The following is a 14,872-nucleotide window of genomic DNA, read 5'->3' as shown; positions in this document are numbered from 1 at the left end:
TATCTGAAATATAGCTTCTCCCATGGGATTAAAATGATCTGAGCAGTCATTTGTAAAAGGCATCATTTGGTTAGTTTTTATCTAGGAGGTTAAAGGAGTAATGAGTTTCTAGGCCAGTGAGATGATTGGATTTTCAGTTTTACAGTTAACAAGTTCAGAGCCACTCTATCAACACGTCGTACGAAACTATAAAAACAGTGCAAAGGATTATCGGAGCATTGATTTCTAAGGCAAATGTTGTAAGAGACTTCTGTTCAATGAAATATGGTTTTAGGAAGCAATTGTAAATGAGTTCCAGATGCCACTAGCGGACTAGGGGCCAGAATCACTCAACCCTCTTTGTTCCCCTCCCCGCCAAACCCCCAAGTCTAGCCACCTCCACTTAGAACCATCAGGGCTGACCACCGTGGGAAACTCTCGCCGGACAGTTACCTGCTAACCAGTGTTTACTTGAGAGTGTACATTTCAAACACACCTCTCTTACTTTCCTCTTGTTCCTTGGCTTAAAAAAAACATAATTTATGAGTCTTCTTTACTGCACACAGGCTTTCTCTAGTTGCAGAAAGTGAGGGCTACTCTTCCTTGCAGTGCAAGGGTTTCTCACAGCGGTGGCTTCTCTTGTTGCAGAGCTCAGGATCTAGGGCATGGGCTCAGTCGCTGTGACCTGTGGGCTTAATTGCTCTGTGGCATGTGAGAACTTCCTGGACCAGGGATCGAACCTGTGTCCTCTGCATTGGCAGGAGGATTCTTAACTGACCACCAGGGAAGTCCCCCTCTTTGTCTTTTAAAGAAACACTATCTCCTGAAATTCCAGGCAATATTTTTAAACAGGGTGGGCTTTCTTCTCCTGTTTCTATTGCTTTTTTCTTTCCAACCCTGACTCCTAGGGACCAAGGGGCTCTCCCTCTCTCTCTCTAATCATGCTCAAAAGACCCTTTCAGGGAAGAGTTTTTTGAAGGCAAAGCTAGGGATAAAGTTTGTAGGATGCCTGGTAAACTCTGGACATCCTTCTGATTGATTGGTAGTGAGGTAAAGGTGTTTTGGAAATCTTAACCATCAACCTTCCGGTTCTAACTAACCGGAGTCTATGGGTTTGTGGTCAGTATACAGTTAACTTCTTCCACCTGGTGGGGGTTTCAGTATCTGCAAAACAACTCAAGGAAATGGCTCAGGATATTATTAATATCCATGGCCCTTGAGGAGGAACTTAAAGGTCCTTACTTTGTTTTATGTTTAAACTATTATTATTTTGGTTTGCTTGACTCTTTTGTTTCTGTATTTTTTTTAATTTCTCTGATTTTTTTTTTTTTTCTTTTTGAAATTCAGGGAAAGCCTAGAAGACTAAAGCTTTTTTGCAAAGAAGAAGCAAAGGACACAGGTTGTTGTCGGGGGAGGTCTGTCCCCAGGAAAACCCACTTGGTTTAGGAGTGTCTTGGATCCCTGAGTCACTGCTTGGAGTGGAGCTGCCCTGGAGAAAGCCACTTGGCTCACAGTGGCATTTTCATTGATTAAGAAAAAATTTTTGAGCCACCAAGATGCCAAGGTTTGTTTATTCCTCTTGAATGGCCTCTCCCAGGTACAAATATTCATCCTTATAAAACACTGGAGAGCTAGAAAGCAAAATGAAGACAGTGTCTACATTTCAGTGGTGGGCTCGTCAGTTTCCACTTATTCAATCCAGCAGAGGTTTTCTGAGCCCGCGCGCACCAGTGCTGTTAGAGGTACAGCAGTTCAGTGACAAGCATGGAGCTGTCTCCACTATAAGGCGCTCACGGTCCTTTCCTATGTCAGAAGACTGGGCAGGTAAGACAGTCTTCAAACAAAATGGAAAACATTTGTAAAAAGAAGGCCCTAAACACCTAAAGGAGAAAATCCTACACCCGTAACCTGACGAGATAGAAGTAACCGGGCACACCCTCCATATACCTTTGATGGAGCGTATTTTGTACAAGTTGGTACAAACTAAGATCAGAAATACAGAGCCCCCAAGACGTTCTGTCACGCTTGAGCAGACCCAGTCGCGAACATGGCTTGTCAGAGATTTCATTAGATTGTATAAAAATGCCACCTCTGTTTAGGACTAGATGTTTGTAATCTTTCTGCTCTATTTGCCGCATGAACATTCATTATTTTAAATCAAAGCAAACGGAGGAAGCCACTCACACTCCCCCAGTGTCTCTCTCATTAAAATTAATTATTTTCCCAGTTCAGCCCTCTTTGTTCACAATCGTGTCCAGTGAGAGAAACAGGTCTTAGGAAACCCAATTATGTCGGAGGCAGTTTCAGAATCAGATAAAAAGGGCTGGGGGCTGGGGCTTAAGAAAGGTCGGGAAGGGAGTAACTTCACATTTCCAAAGCACTGCCATATTAAGAATTCTCTTCTTTGGGATTAGTTTTGAAAGCACTTTGCCTTAAATACAGGCATTTTCCAATTCTAATTTCTAAAACTGAAAAGAATGAATCTCATTCAGAAAGGAATAAACCAGCTCTCTGCACTGCTTTATAGCACATGAATTTAATTACCACATCAGCCAATAAAGGAATCTCAGTGCATTCTGTGAAGTATTTTGCTAATATTGTGCAGCTATGGGTTTCACTTGTTTTATTTAAAGAACCCATAACATACGTATAAATGATTCCTTCAAACACAGGGATTTGATTCTCAGCTCACTGGGGAATGAATATATTGATCATTGTCAATGCATAAACCATACCCAATTAAATGTTTCAGCAGAAATAATCTCATCGAAATGAAGTCCTGACAGCTCAATTTCATGTGTTTATTTTAATTCTCATTTATTAATAGAACATGAGAGCTTTGTGTTCCAAAAACAATGTCTTGAAAATTTCAAAGGAATGGTAAAAAAAAAAAAGAAAAAATTACTGCTCTTTTTCTCTTAGACTCATCTTGACAGGACAGGAGAGTGTCAGTGTTAAGCGGATATATGAGGAGTCCAGGAAGGCTCTGGAGAACAGCATTCCACAGTACACTGTGGTCTTCCGTGCTGGTAAGCTGTGTGCTTAATGGTGTTGTTCATCTATGCTTAGAAACAATGGCAACCCCGCTTCCTAGGATGTGCAGCTGGTGACAGAGTCCCTGGAGGATGCTTGTGCAGAATCTTCTCCAGGGAGAGAAAGAATGGTCTGGGTCCGGTTCTTGAAGGATCTTACTGAGTTCAGGCTGCTGGGAAGTACCTTAGGAATGTGGGGGCTAATAGTGAGAAGGGAGGACTCGCCAGGGCTGCTGACTGCATGCATTATCTGCTGATGACTGAATGCTATGTCCCCCCAAATTCATACATTGAATTCTAATTCTCAGTCTCCAAAATCACTGCAGATGGTGACTGCAGCCATGAAATTAGAAGACATTCATTTCTTGGAAGGAAAGACATGACGAATTGTTTTGTTGTTATTGTTGTTCAGTCACTCAGTCATGTCTGACTCTTTGTGACCCCATGGACTGCAGCACATCAGGCTTTCCTGTCCTTCACTAGCTCCCAGAATTTGCTCAAACTCATGTCCATGAGTAGATGACAAACCTAGACAGCATATTTAAAAGCAGAGACTTCACTTTGCTGATAAAGGTCCGTATAGTCAAAGCTATGGTTTTTCTAGTAGTTGTATACGGTTGTGAGAGTTGGACCATGAAGAAGTCTGAGTGCTGAAGAATTGATGCCTTCGAATTGTGGTCCTGGAGAAGACCCTTGAGAGTCCCTTGGATTGTATATCCAGTCCCTTGGACTGCAAGGAGGTCAAATCAGTCAATCCTAAAGGAAATCAACCCTGAATATTCATTAGAAGAACTGAGACCGAAGCTGAAGCTCCGATACTATGACCACCTGATGCGAAGAGCTGACTCACTGGAACAGACCCTGATGCTGGGAAAGATTTAAGGCAGGAGTGGAAGAGAATAACAGAAGATGAGATGGTTGGATGGCATCACCAACTTGAGGACATGAGTTTGAGTAATCTCCAGGAGTCGGTGATGGACAGGGAAACCTGGTGTGCTGCAGTCCATGGGGCCTCAGAGTCAGACACGACTGAGCAACTGAATAACAACAATAATCCCCAATGTGATGGTGTGTGAAGGTGGGCCCTTTGAGAGGTAATTAGGTCATGAGGGTGAAGCCCACATGAATGAGATCAGTGCCCTTAGAGAAGAGACCCAGAGAACTCTGTCAATCTTCCACTCTGTGAGGACAGGGCAAAAAGATCACTGTTTATGAACCTGGGAGAAGGTTCTTACCAAACACTAAACATTCCAGTACTTTGGACTGCCCAGACTCCAGGACTGTGAGAAATAAATGCATGTTGTTTAAATTACCAAGTCTATGGTGTTTTTGTTATAGCAGCCTGAGTGAGCTAAGACTCAGTGCAAATGTCCAGTACAAATATGAGCAAGTGAAGATGGTTTTCTTACTTACTTTTCATTACAAGCATTGGTTCATTTTTGCTATAAAATATAATATGACCACTGTATAAAATGTAAACCATATGAATTAGCCAGAAGAAAGAAAATTTTAAATCATGTGTATTCCCACTGTTTCAAAGAAATAATCATGTCAATATTTTGGAGTCTGTTATTTCAGACTTTTTCCTGTGCATATGCTTAACAATTTATAAAAAGTGTATATTTTTAAGGTTTTTTAAAATTTGATTTTTAATTCAGTCATTTCAATAACACCTTTCCATAATGCCATGTAGGCATGTGTGCCAAGTCGCTTCAGTCATGTCCAACTCTTTACAACGCTTTGGGCTGTAGCCAGCCAGCCTCCTCTGTCCATGGGATTCTCCAGGGGAGTGGGTTGCCATGCCCTCCTCCAGGGGATCTTCCAGACCAAGGGATGGAACCCATGTTGCTTATGTCCCCTGGATTGGCAGGCAGGTTCTTTACCACTAGCGCCACCTCAGAAGCCCATTACTATGTCTGCATCTACATAATTTTAATTGCTGCATCCTACTGTCCTTTTCATTATAGGGGACTGGAATGCAAAAGTAGGAAGTCAAGAAACACCTGGAGTAACAGGCAAATTTGGCTTTGGAATACGGAATGAAGCAGGGCAAAGACTAATAGAGTTTTGCCAAGAAAATGCACTGGTCATAGCAAACACCCTCTTCCAACAACACAAGAGAAGACTCTACACATGGACATCACCAGATGGTCAACACCGAAATCAAATTGATTATATTCTTTGCAGCCAAAAATGGAGAAGCTCTATACAGTCAACAAAAACAAGACCAGGAGCTGACTGTGGCTCAGACCATGAACTCCTTATTGCCAAATTCAGACTGAAATTGAAGAAAGTAGGGAAAACCACTAGACCATTCAGGTACGACCTAAATCAAATCCCTTATGATTATACAGTGGAAGTGAGAAATAGGTTTAAGGGCCTAGATCTGATAGATAGAGTGCCTGATGAACTATGGAATGAGGGTCGTGACATTGTACAGGAGACAGGAATCAAGACCATCCCCAAGGAAAAGAAATGCAAAAAAGCAAAATGGCTGTCTGAGGAGGCCTTACAAATAGCTGTGAAAAGAAGAGAACCAAAAAACAAAGGAGGAAAGGAAAGATATAAGCATCTGAATGCAGAGTCCCAAAGAATAGCAAGAAGAAATAAGAAAGCCTTCCTCAGTGATCAATGCAAAGAAATAGAGGAAACAACAGAATGGGGAAGACTAGAGATCTCTTCAAGAAAATTAGAGATACCAAGGGAACATTTCATGCGAAGATGGGCTCAATAAAGGACAGAAATGGTATGGACCTAACAGAAGCAGAAGGTATTAAGAAGAGGTGGCAAGAATACACAGAAGAATTGCACAAAAAAGATCTTCACAACCCAGATAATCATGATGATGTAATCACTGACCTAGAGCCAGACATCCTGGAATGTGAAGTCAAGTGGGCCTTAGAAAGCATCACTATGAACAAAGCTCGTGGAGGTAATGGAATTCCAGTTGAGCTATTTCAAATCCTGAAAGATGATGCTGTGAAAGTGCTGCACTCAATATGCCAGCAAATTTGGAACACTCAGCCATCACAGGACTGGAAAATGTCAGTTTTCATTCTAATCCCAAAGAAAGGCAATGCCAAAGAATGCTCAAACTACCGCACAATTGCACTCATCTCACATGCTAGTAAAGTAATGCTCAAGATTCTCCAAGCCAGGCTTCAGCAATACATGAACCATGAACTTCCAGATGTTCAAGCTGGTTTTAGAAAAGGCAGAGGAACCAGAGATCAAATTGCCAACATCCGCTAGATCATCAAAAAAGCAAGAGAGTTCCAGAAAAACATCTATTTCTGCTTTATTGACTATGCCAAAGCCTTTGACTGTGTGGATCACAAGAAACTGTGGAAAATTCTGAAAGAGATGGGAATACCAGACCACCCGACCTGCCTCTTGAGAAATCTGTATGCAGGTCAGGAAGCAACAGTTAGAACTGGACATGGAGCAACAGACTGGTTCCAAATAGGAAAAGGAGTACAACAAGGCTGTATATTGTCACCCTGCTTATTTAACTTCTATGCAGAGTACATCATGAGAAACGCTGGACTGGAAGAAACACAAGCTGGAATCAAGATTGCCGGGAGAAATATCAATAACCTCAGATATGCAGATGACACCACCCTTATGGCAGAAAGAGGAACTAAAAAGCTTCTTGATGAAAGTGAAAGTGGAGAGTGAAAAAGTTGGCTTAAAACTCAACATTCAGAAAACGAAGATCATGGCATCTGTTCCCATCACTTCATGGGAAATAGATGGGGAAACAGTGGAAACAGTGTCAGACTTTATTCTTTTTTGGGCTCCAAAATCACTGCAGAGGGTGACTGCAGCCATGAAATTAAAAGACGCTTACTCCTTGGAAAAGTTATGACCAACCTAGATAGCATATTCAAAAGCAGAGACATTACTTTGCCAACAAAGGTCCGTCTAGTCAAGGCTATGGTTTTTACTGTGGTCATGTATGGATGTGAGAGTTGGACTGTGAAGAAGGCTGAGCACCGAAGAATTGATGCTTTTGAACTGTGGTGCTGGAGAAGACTCTTGAGAGTCCCTTGGACTGCAAGGAGATCCAACCAGTCCATTCTGAAGGACATCAGCCCTGGGATTTCTCTGGAAGGAATGATGCTAAAGCTGAAACTCTAGTACTTTGGCCACCTCATGCGAAGAGTTGACTCATTGGAAAGGACTCTGACTCTGGGAGGGATTGGGGGCAGGAGGAGAAGGGGACGACAGAGGATGAGATGGCTGGATAACATCACTGACTCGATGTACTTGAGTCTGAGTGAACTCCAGGAGTTGGTGATGGACAGGGAGACCTGGCTTGCTGCGATTCATGGGGTCGCAAAGAGTTGGACATGACTGAGTGACTGAACTGAACTGCACTGCACTGTTCTGTTATGAAGCTAAAACCCAATTTACTTAAAGAAGACTATTGACATTTGGTTGTTCCTATTTTATTCTATTATATGCCATTCCATATAAAAAATGTTCCTACATTCTTTTCCTTGTGTACTTTTTTCAATTATTTCCTTAGAACAGACGTGTCAATAAAATGTGCCTTCACTTTTGACACCTATTGCCAAATTGTCTCCTGGGTGAGCAGCCTCCAAGATGAGGCTCAGTGGTCCTCACTTTTGGTTCTTATGTCGTCAAATGTGTGGGCTTGAATGTGGCCTAGGCTGACGTCTCTGACCAGAAAGAACCGATTACCAGCAGGGAGGTGGGTCCTCCTGGTCGTGGAGCCTTGAGATGACTTAGTCCTCCAGCCAGGCTCATGGCTGCAGCTTTGAAAGGGTCCTTGGGCTAAGGGACCCAGTTAAGTTGCACCCAGATTCCCAAGGAATTTGTGAAAAAGTGTTTGTTGTTTTTATCGGCTAAATTCAGGGCAGCTTAACGGTATCCCCTCAAATCAGTCCTAATCAGGGTCTCAACGGTAGTGGACGTGAGTGTGCATTTCTCACATGGTCTTTAATGTTGTGATTTTGGTCCTTGCTGGACTGTTAACATTTCTTTCATTACTACCAAAGTTTAATATTTAAATAAATATGTATAGTTTCTTTGTATTTTCTTTATTGAATTGTCCAATCATGTCCTTTGCCTATTTTTCTATGAAAGGTTTGTTCTTTTTATTGAAGATGTGAAGAGTGCTTTATGTATTTGGGATATTGCAGATTTCTATTCCACCCCTCTGTGTACAGATGCCACACACACACACACACACACACATACATTTTCTACATAACATCTATTTTAATTTGACATTGTTGTTACAAAAATCTTTGGCAGTTCCATGCCATCAGATTTTTACATAGTAGATTTTGTTCTTTGATATTGTACTTTACATTTTCTTTCAGTAACTTTATAATTTCAATATTCATGTGCACCCTCAGTCACTCAGTCATGTCTAACTCTGCAACCCCATGGACTGTAGCCCGCCAGGCTCCTCTGTCCACAGAATTCTCCAGGCAAGAATCCTGCAATGTGTTGCCATTCCTTTCTTCAGGGACTCTATCCTGGTCTCCAGCATTGCAGACAGATTCTTTACCATCTGAGCCAGGAAAACCTTGGAGCAGGAAAACCAGGGAAACCTTGGAATATTTGTAAAAAATCATAAGTCTTTCTAGAGTTTAATTTGGCATAAAACATAATGTTTTTATATTTTATAAACATACTGTAAGATTTTAGCCTTTCCCCACAATAATTAATCAGCTGCCCTATGACCATTTAATAATTCTTTTCCCAATTATTTTAAATACTGAGAAAGTATAATCTGTTTTAATATCATATTAGTCAAATCATCTATTATTACTATTTTCTATAAAATTTTATGTATTTATTCTTATAAATTTTTAATTTTTAAATAACATTAGAATTAACATCTTTATAAGGTAACTATTCCCATCCAGAAATATAGTATGTCTCCATTTATTCAGTCTTTCTTGTGTGTGTGTGTGTGCTCAGTTACTCAGTTGTGTCTGACTCTTTGCCACCCTATAGATGGCAGGCCACTAGGCTCTTCTGTCCATGAAATTTTCCAGGCAAGAATACTGGAATGGGTTGCCATTTCCTACTCCAGGGGATTTTCCTTTCTTTTGTGTACTTCAGCTAAATTTTAGTATTTTCTTTAAAATGATCCTGCACATTTTATTTTACATGTATTCCTAAGGATTTTGTTCTGTGTTTTATTTTGTTGTTGTCATTACGGTAGCAGTGGTGTTGGTGGTTCCTCTGACTCATAGAAAGCATTTGGTTTCTGCTTCTTGAATAAATGAATGAATGAATAAGCAAATAAGTGACAAACTGGCCACGTGTTTGGTAACACATAGTGAAGCAAAAGGTATGAAAGTTTCATAATAAAAGCACATGACTGCTGTACACATCTAGTGAAAGTGAAAGTCACTCAGTTGTGTCCAACTATTTGTGGCCCCATGGACCATACAGTCCATGGAATTCTCCAGGACAGAACACTGGACTGGATAGCCTTTCCATTCTCCAGGGGATCTTTCCAACCCAGGGATCAAACCCAGCTCTCCCGCATTGCAGGCGGATTCTTTACCAGCTGAGCCACAAGAGAAGCCCAAGAACACTGGACTGGGTAGCCTATCCCTTCGCCAGCGGATCTTCCTGACCTAGCAAATTGAACCAGAGTCTCCTGCATTGCAGGTGGATTCTTCACCAACTGAGCTATGAGGGAAGCCCACATCTAGAATACCATTAAAAATCTGCAACATGAGAAAAAAACAACAACTTAAAAAGGGGGAAAAATCCTTACTGTGCAAAGAACTCTTTCCAACAGAAGAGACAACACCAGAAGTGGGCAAAAGACATTAATAGGTAATTTAGAAGAGAAGAAAGGTAAATGGCCAATATCTATATGAAGAGAAGAAAAACAAGCAAATGGAAACAAAATGAGCTATCATTGACAAAGTCATGTTGAAAACAATTTTAAGTTTGATAATAAAAGCCAGTTTTGTTTAGAGAAACAAGCAGTTTTCTTATATTCCTGGCAGATAGGGTTTTAAACTGGGACAATCAACCCCTATTGAGGGCAAATATATGTCAAAATTGAAAATGAGGTTATGAGTAGATGCAGTAATTTAATCCTAACTTTATCTTTATCTTAATTTAAATATTTAATTTGTTTTTAAAATAATTACACAAGCAAGTACATTTGGAAGAAATTAATAAGACTAACCACCAGGGAACCTGCTGCTTGGATAAATCATCTGTATTCTCATACCAGTCCCTATCTCTGTGAAGTGTCTCTTTCATCATCTTATGCTTTCTCTTTTTCCTTCCCTTTTCTTTTTCCCTCTGGGCAAAAATTTAAAAATTGGGTTAATTAAGAAGATTAATAAATGGCAGCTGAGATCAGTGAAGGGTTAGATACTGTTTGCATGCCCAGAAATGGATATCCCTTAACTCTTGATACCATGATTAGTTATGTTTATGTCTCCCCTTTTTGTAGGAAATTCAGTCTGCTCCAGTGCTGCTTCTCACAGTGAGTCAAGCACATACATGGTCTCTCCATTCACAAGGCAAACTGGAATCCAAGCCTGGGGATTACCTTAGTGGGCATGTCTGGACTCACCCAGAACAGGCAGGAGAAAGTAAACTTCCTAAGATACAAAATATACAGGAAACCTTTACACATTTATGACCATTTTCTGACTTTGCACCAGTTGATTTTCTTTTTGTGCTGTGTTTTCCTGACCACTGGGGTGAGACACACCCTGGGACTCACTGCTGCAGAAGCAACTCCCTCTATCCCATCACGGGTCCCAGAAGAGATGCTGAACAGGTGACAGGAACTTTTTCTCTTCTTAATCAGAGATGCAGAATCTTGATCGTTGATTCCATGTTTCTTCCTCTTCCTCAACAGTAGGGTTTCTCCATCTCAGGAAATTTAGACATTTGGGACCATTTATTTTGGACTCATTTTTTTGTTGTTCAGCTTTGGATCATTTTTTGTTGTTTTGAGCACTGGAGGATGTAGGATGTAGTGGGCTCTACCCACTAGATGCCAGTAGGGATCCCCCACCCCGGCCAATTGTGACAATGAAAAATGTCTCCAGACATTACCAAATGGGAGAGCATTCCCAGCTAAGAACCAGGGTTGTACACCCAAAGTGACTTGCTAAACTCATTTGTATGAAAAGCATATACTAGGTTTTGGTTTTGTGTGTGGGTTTTTTTTTTTGCTAGGCATTCTTTAAAAAAAATGTGGTGGTTGGGGTTGGGGGGGGGGTGCCTTCCCAGGTGTCCCAGTGGCAAAGAATCCACCTGCCAATGCAGGAAACGCAGGTTTAATCCCTGGGTCAGGAAGACCTCCTGGAGAAGGAAATGGCTACCCACGTCAGTATTCTTGCCTGGAGAATTCCATGGACAGAGAAGCCTGGTGGGTTACAGTCCATGAGGTTGCAAAGAGTGGGACATGACTGAGCGACGGAGCACGCATGCTTAAAAAAAAATGGAAGAAAGGAAAGGGGAGAAAGCAGACAGGAAGAAAGAAAGAAAAGGATAGAGAAAGGAAGAAAGGAGAGAGGGAGAGAGGAAGGACAGGAAGAAAGAAAGAAAAGGATAGAGAAAGGAAGAAAGGAGAGAGGGAGAGAGGAAGGGCAGGAAGAAAGAAAGAAAATGGTCAATTTAGGCCTATATCTCTGGGCACTTACATTTCAAACAAGAATCTACACAGACGTAAAAATATACATAATGCTTGATATTATGGACTTGCATTTCACGTTCAAAGAAAACTAAGGTCAAGTGTCAACCCCTCTCTAGCCAAAAGAAAGATAACTCTTAAATTAATACATGTCACATGAACCCAAGTAGAGAGACCAGGATCATATCCGAATTTTACTCACCTTGCAAACTAGGTAAAAATGCAGCACCAGAAGTTGAGGTGACCAGGTGTCCGATTATAGTAATCCCACTAACAGTGACTTGGAGAAAACTGTGTAAACTTTTTAAACTTTCGCATCACTCGTCTCCCAGGGCTCTGGTTTGTAGAGCGTTTTCAGTTGCATCAAGTACCACCCTACTGGGCTTCCCAGGTGGTAAAGAACCTGCCTGCCAATGCAGGAGACATAAGAGACGTGGGTTCAAGCCCTGGGTCAGGAAGATGCCCTGGAGGAGGGCACGGCAACCCACTCCAGTATTCTTGCCTGGAGAATCCCGTGGACAGAGGAGCCTGGCAGGCTATGGTCCATGGGGTGGCAAAGAAGTCAGATATGACTCAGCTACTAAACAACAAAATGTATATGTGTGTGTGTGTGTGTAAGTATATATATTCATATTCATTTTCAGATTCTTTTCCCTTTTAGGTTACTACCCAGTACACTTCCCTGTGCTATATAGTGGGTCCCTATTGGTTGTCTATTTTATATGTAGTAGTGTGTATATGTTAATCTCAAACTCCTAATTTGATCCCTTCCACCCTTTCCCATTCGATAACCATAAGTTTGTTATCTATGTCTGTGGGTCTATTTCTCTTTTGTAAATAAGTTCATTTACATCATTTTTTTAAAGATTTCATACATAAGTGGTATCATATGGTATGTCTTTCTCTGTCTGGATTACTTCACTTAGTATGATAATCTCTGGGTCCATTCAGGTTGCTTCAAATGGCATTATTTCATTCCTTTTTATGGCTGAGTAGTATTCATATACCGGAGAAGGCAATGGCACCCCACTCCAGTACTCTTGCCTGGAAAATCCCATGGATGGAGGAGCCTGGTAGGCTGCAGTCTATGGGGTCGCTAAGAGTCAGACAGGACTGAGTGACTTCACTTTCACTTTTCACTTTCATGCATTGGAGAAGGAAATGGCAACCCACTCCAGTGTTCTTGTCTGGAGAATCCCAGGGATGGGGGAGCCTGGTGGGCTGCCGTCTATGGGGTCACACAGAGTCAGACATGACTGAAGTGACTTAGCAGCAGCAGCAGTATTCAATATATATACTCAAATATATATATATTTATGTATTTATTTCCTATAAATATATATGGGCTTCCCTGATAGCTCAGCTGGTAAAGAATCTGCCTGCAATGCAAGAGACCCTGGTTCAATTCCTGGGTCTGGAAGATCTTCTGGAGAAGGGATAAACTACCCACTCCAGTATTCTTGGGCTTTCCTGGTGGCTCAGCTGGTAAAGATTCTGCCTGCAGTGCAGGAGACCTGGTTGATCCCCGAGTTGGGAAGATCCCCTGGAGTAGGTGTCCCAGGTGGCACAGTGATAAGGAATCCGCCTGCAAAGCAGGAGACCCCAACAGTCATGCCTTCAATCCCTGGGTCAGAAAGATCCCCTGGAGAAGAAAATGGAAACTCATTCCAGTATTCTTGCCTGGAGAATCCCATGGACAGATGAGCCTGGTTGGCTACAGTCCATGGGGTTGCAAAGAGTCAAACATGACATGACTGAGCACACACATATATACACCACATCTTCGTTCATTCATCTGTCAATGAACATTTACTTAGGTTGTTTCCATGTCTTGGTTATTGTAAATAGTGCTGCAATGAACATTAAGGAGCACGTATCTTTTTAAATTAGAGCTTTCTCTGAATATATGCCCAGGAGTGGGATTGCAGGATCATATGGTAACTCTACTTTTAGGGTGTTTTTTTAAAATTATTAGAAACATTTTTAAGGAACCTCCATACTGATCTCCATGTGGCTATACCAATTTACATTCCCACCAACTGTGTGTAGGAGGGCTCCCTTTTCTTCACACTTTCTCCAGCATTTATTATTTGTAGACTTTTTGATGATGGCCATTCTGACTAGCGTGAGGTGATACCTTATGGTAATTTTGGCTTGCATTCCTCTAATAATTAGTGACATCAATAATTTTTCTTGTGCTCTGTATTTTCATTTTGCCCTGGACCCCACAAATTCTGTAGCCTGTCATGCTGATGAAGGAAGTTTACTTATAAACTAAACTATTGCAACCATCCCTCCCCTGTCCCATTCCTATCTCTGAGGTTCTTCTTTGAACACCAATAATAGTAACTACAGGTACATCTCCTGGGCACTTGGCCTGTATTAGTCACTAGATACTTTATAGCTATTATGTCAGTCCATCTTCAAAAAGTCTCAATAAAATAGTGCTATTATGACATCAACTTCACAGATGTGGGAATAGTTGAGAATGTGCCCAGTGGTCCCCATTATCCACGGTTTTGCTTTCTGTGGCTTCAGTTACTCACGATCAACTGTGGTCTGAAAATAATAAATGGAAAACCCTAAAGATAAACAATTTGTACATTTTAAATTACAGGTCTCCCCAGTGGATCTAATGCCTGATGATCTGAGGTGGAACTGATGTACTAATAATAATAGAAATGAAGTGCACAATAAATGTCATTTACTGAACCATCCTCCCATCCCAGGTCCATGGAAAAATGGTCTTCCATGAAACCAGTCCCTGGAGCCAAAAAGGCTGGGGATCGTTATTGACAATTCTGAGCAGTGTAATGAAATCTCACACCATCCTGCCCCATCCCACCTGGGATCCCCAACATTCAAATTCATCTGCTCCTGACATGCAACCATTGACATTGTCACACTCATTGATCCAGGATCACCAGAAGCAGGTGGTCCTCCTTCTGAAGGTCAATAGTAACTTATACTATGTTACAGGGCCTAAATCCTCATCACAGAGGCATTTTTATCATCTCACATCATCACAAGAAGGATGAGTAGAGTACAATAAGATATCTTGAGAGAAACAGAGGCCAAATTCATGTGACATTCATTAGAGTATATTGTTATAATTGTTCTATTTTATTATTAGTTATTGTTGTTAATCTCTTAATGCACTTAATTTATAAATGAAATTAATTAGATTAAATCATGTTCAGTT

Source organism: Bos grunniens, chromosome 9, assembly GCF_055505025.1.
Source record: "Bos grunniens cultivar Pamir isolate PY7600 chromosome 9, Bosgru_T2T1.0, whole genome shotgun sequence".
In the NCBI taxonomy this organism is placed as follows: domain Eukaryota; kingdom Metazoa; phylum Chordata; class Mammalia; order Artiodactyla; family Bovidae; genus Bos; species Bos grunniens.
The sequence above is the reverse complement of the archived record's forward strand: the minus strand, read 5'-3'. Positions refer to the sequence as shown.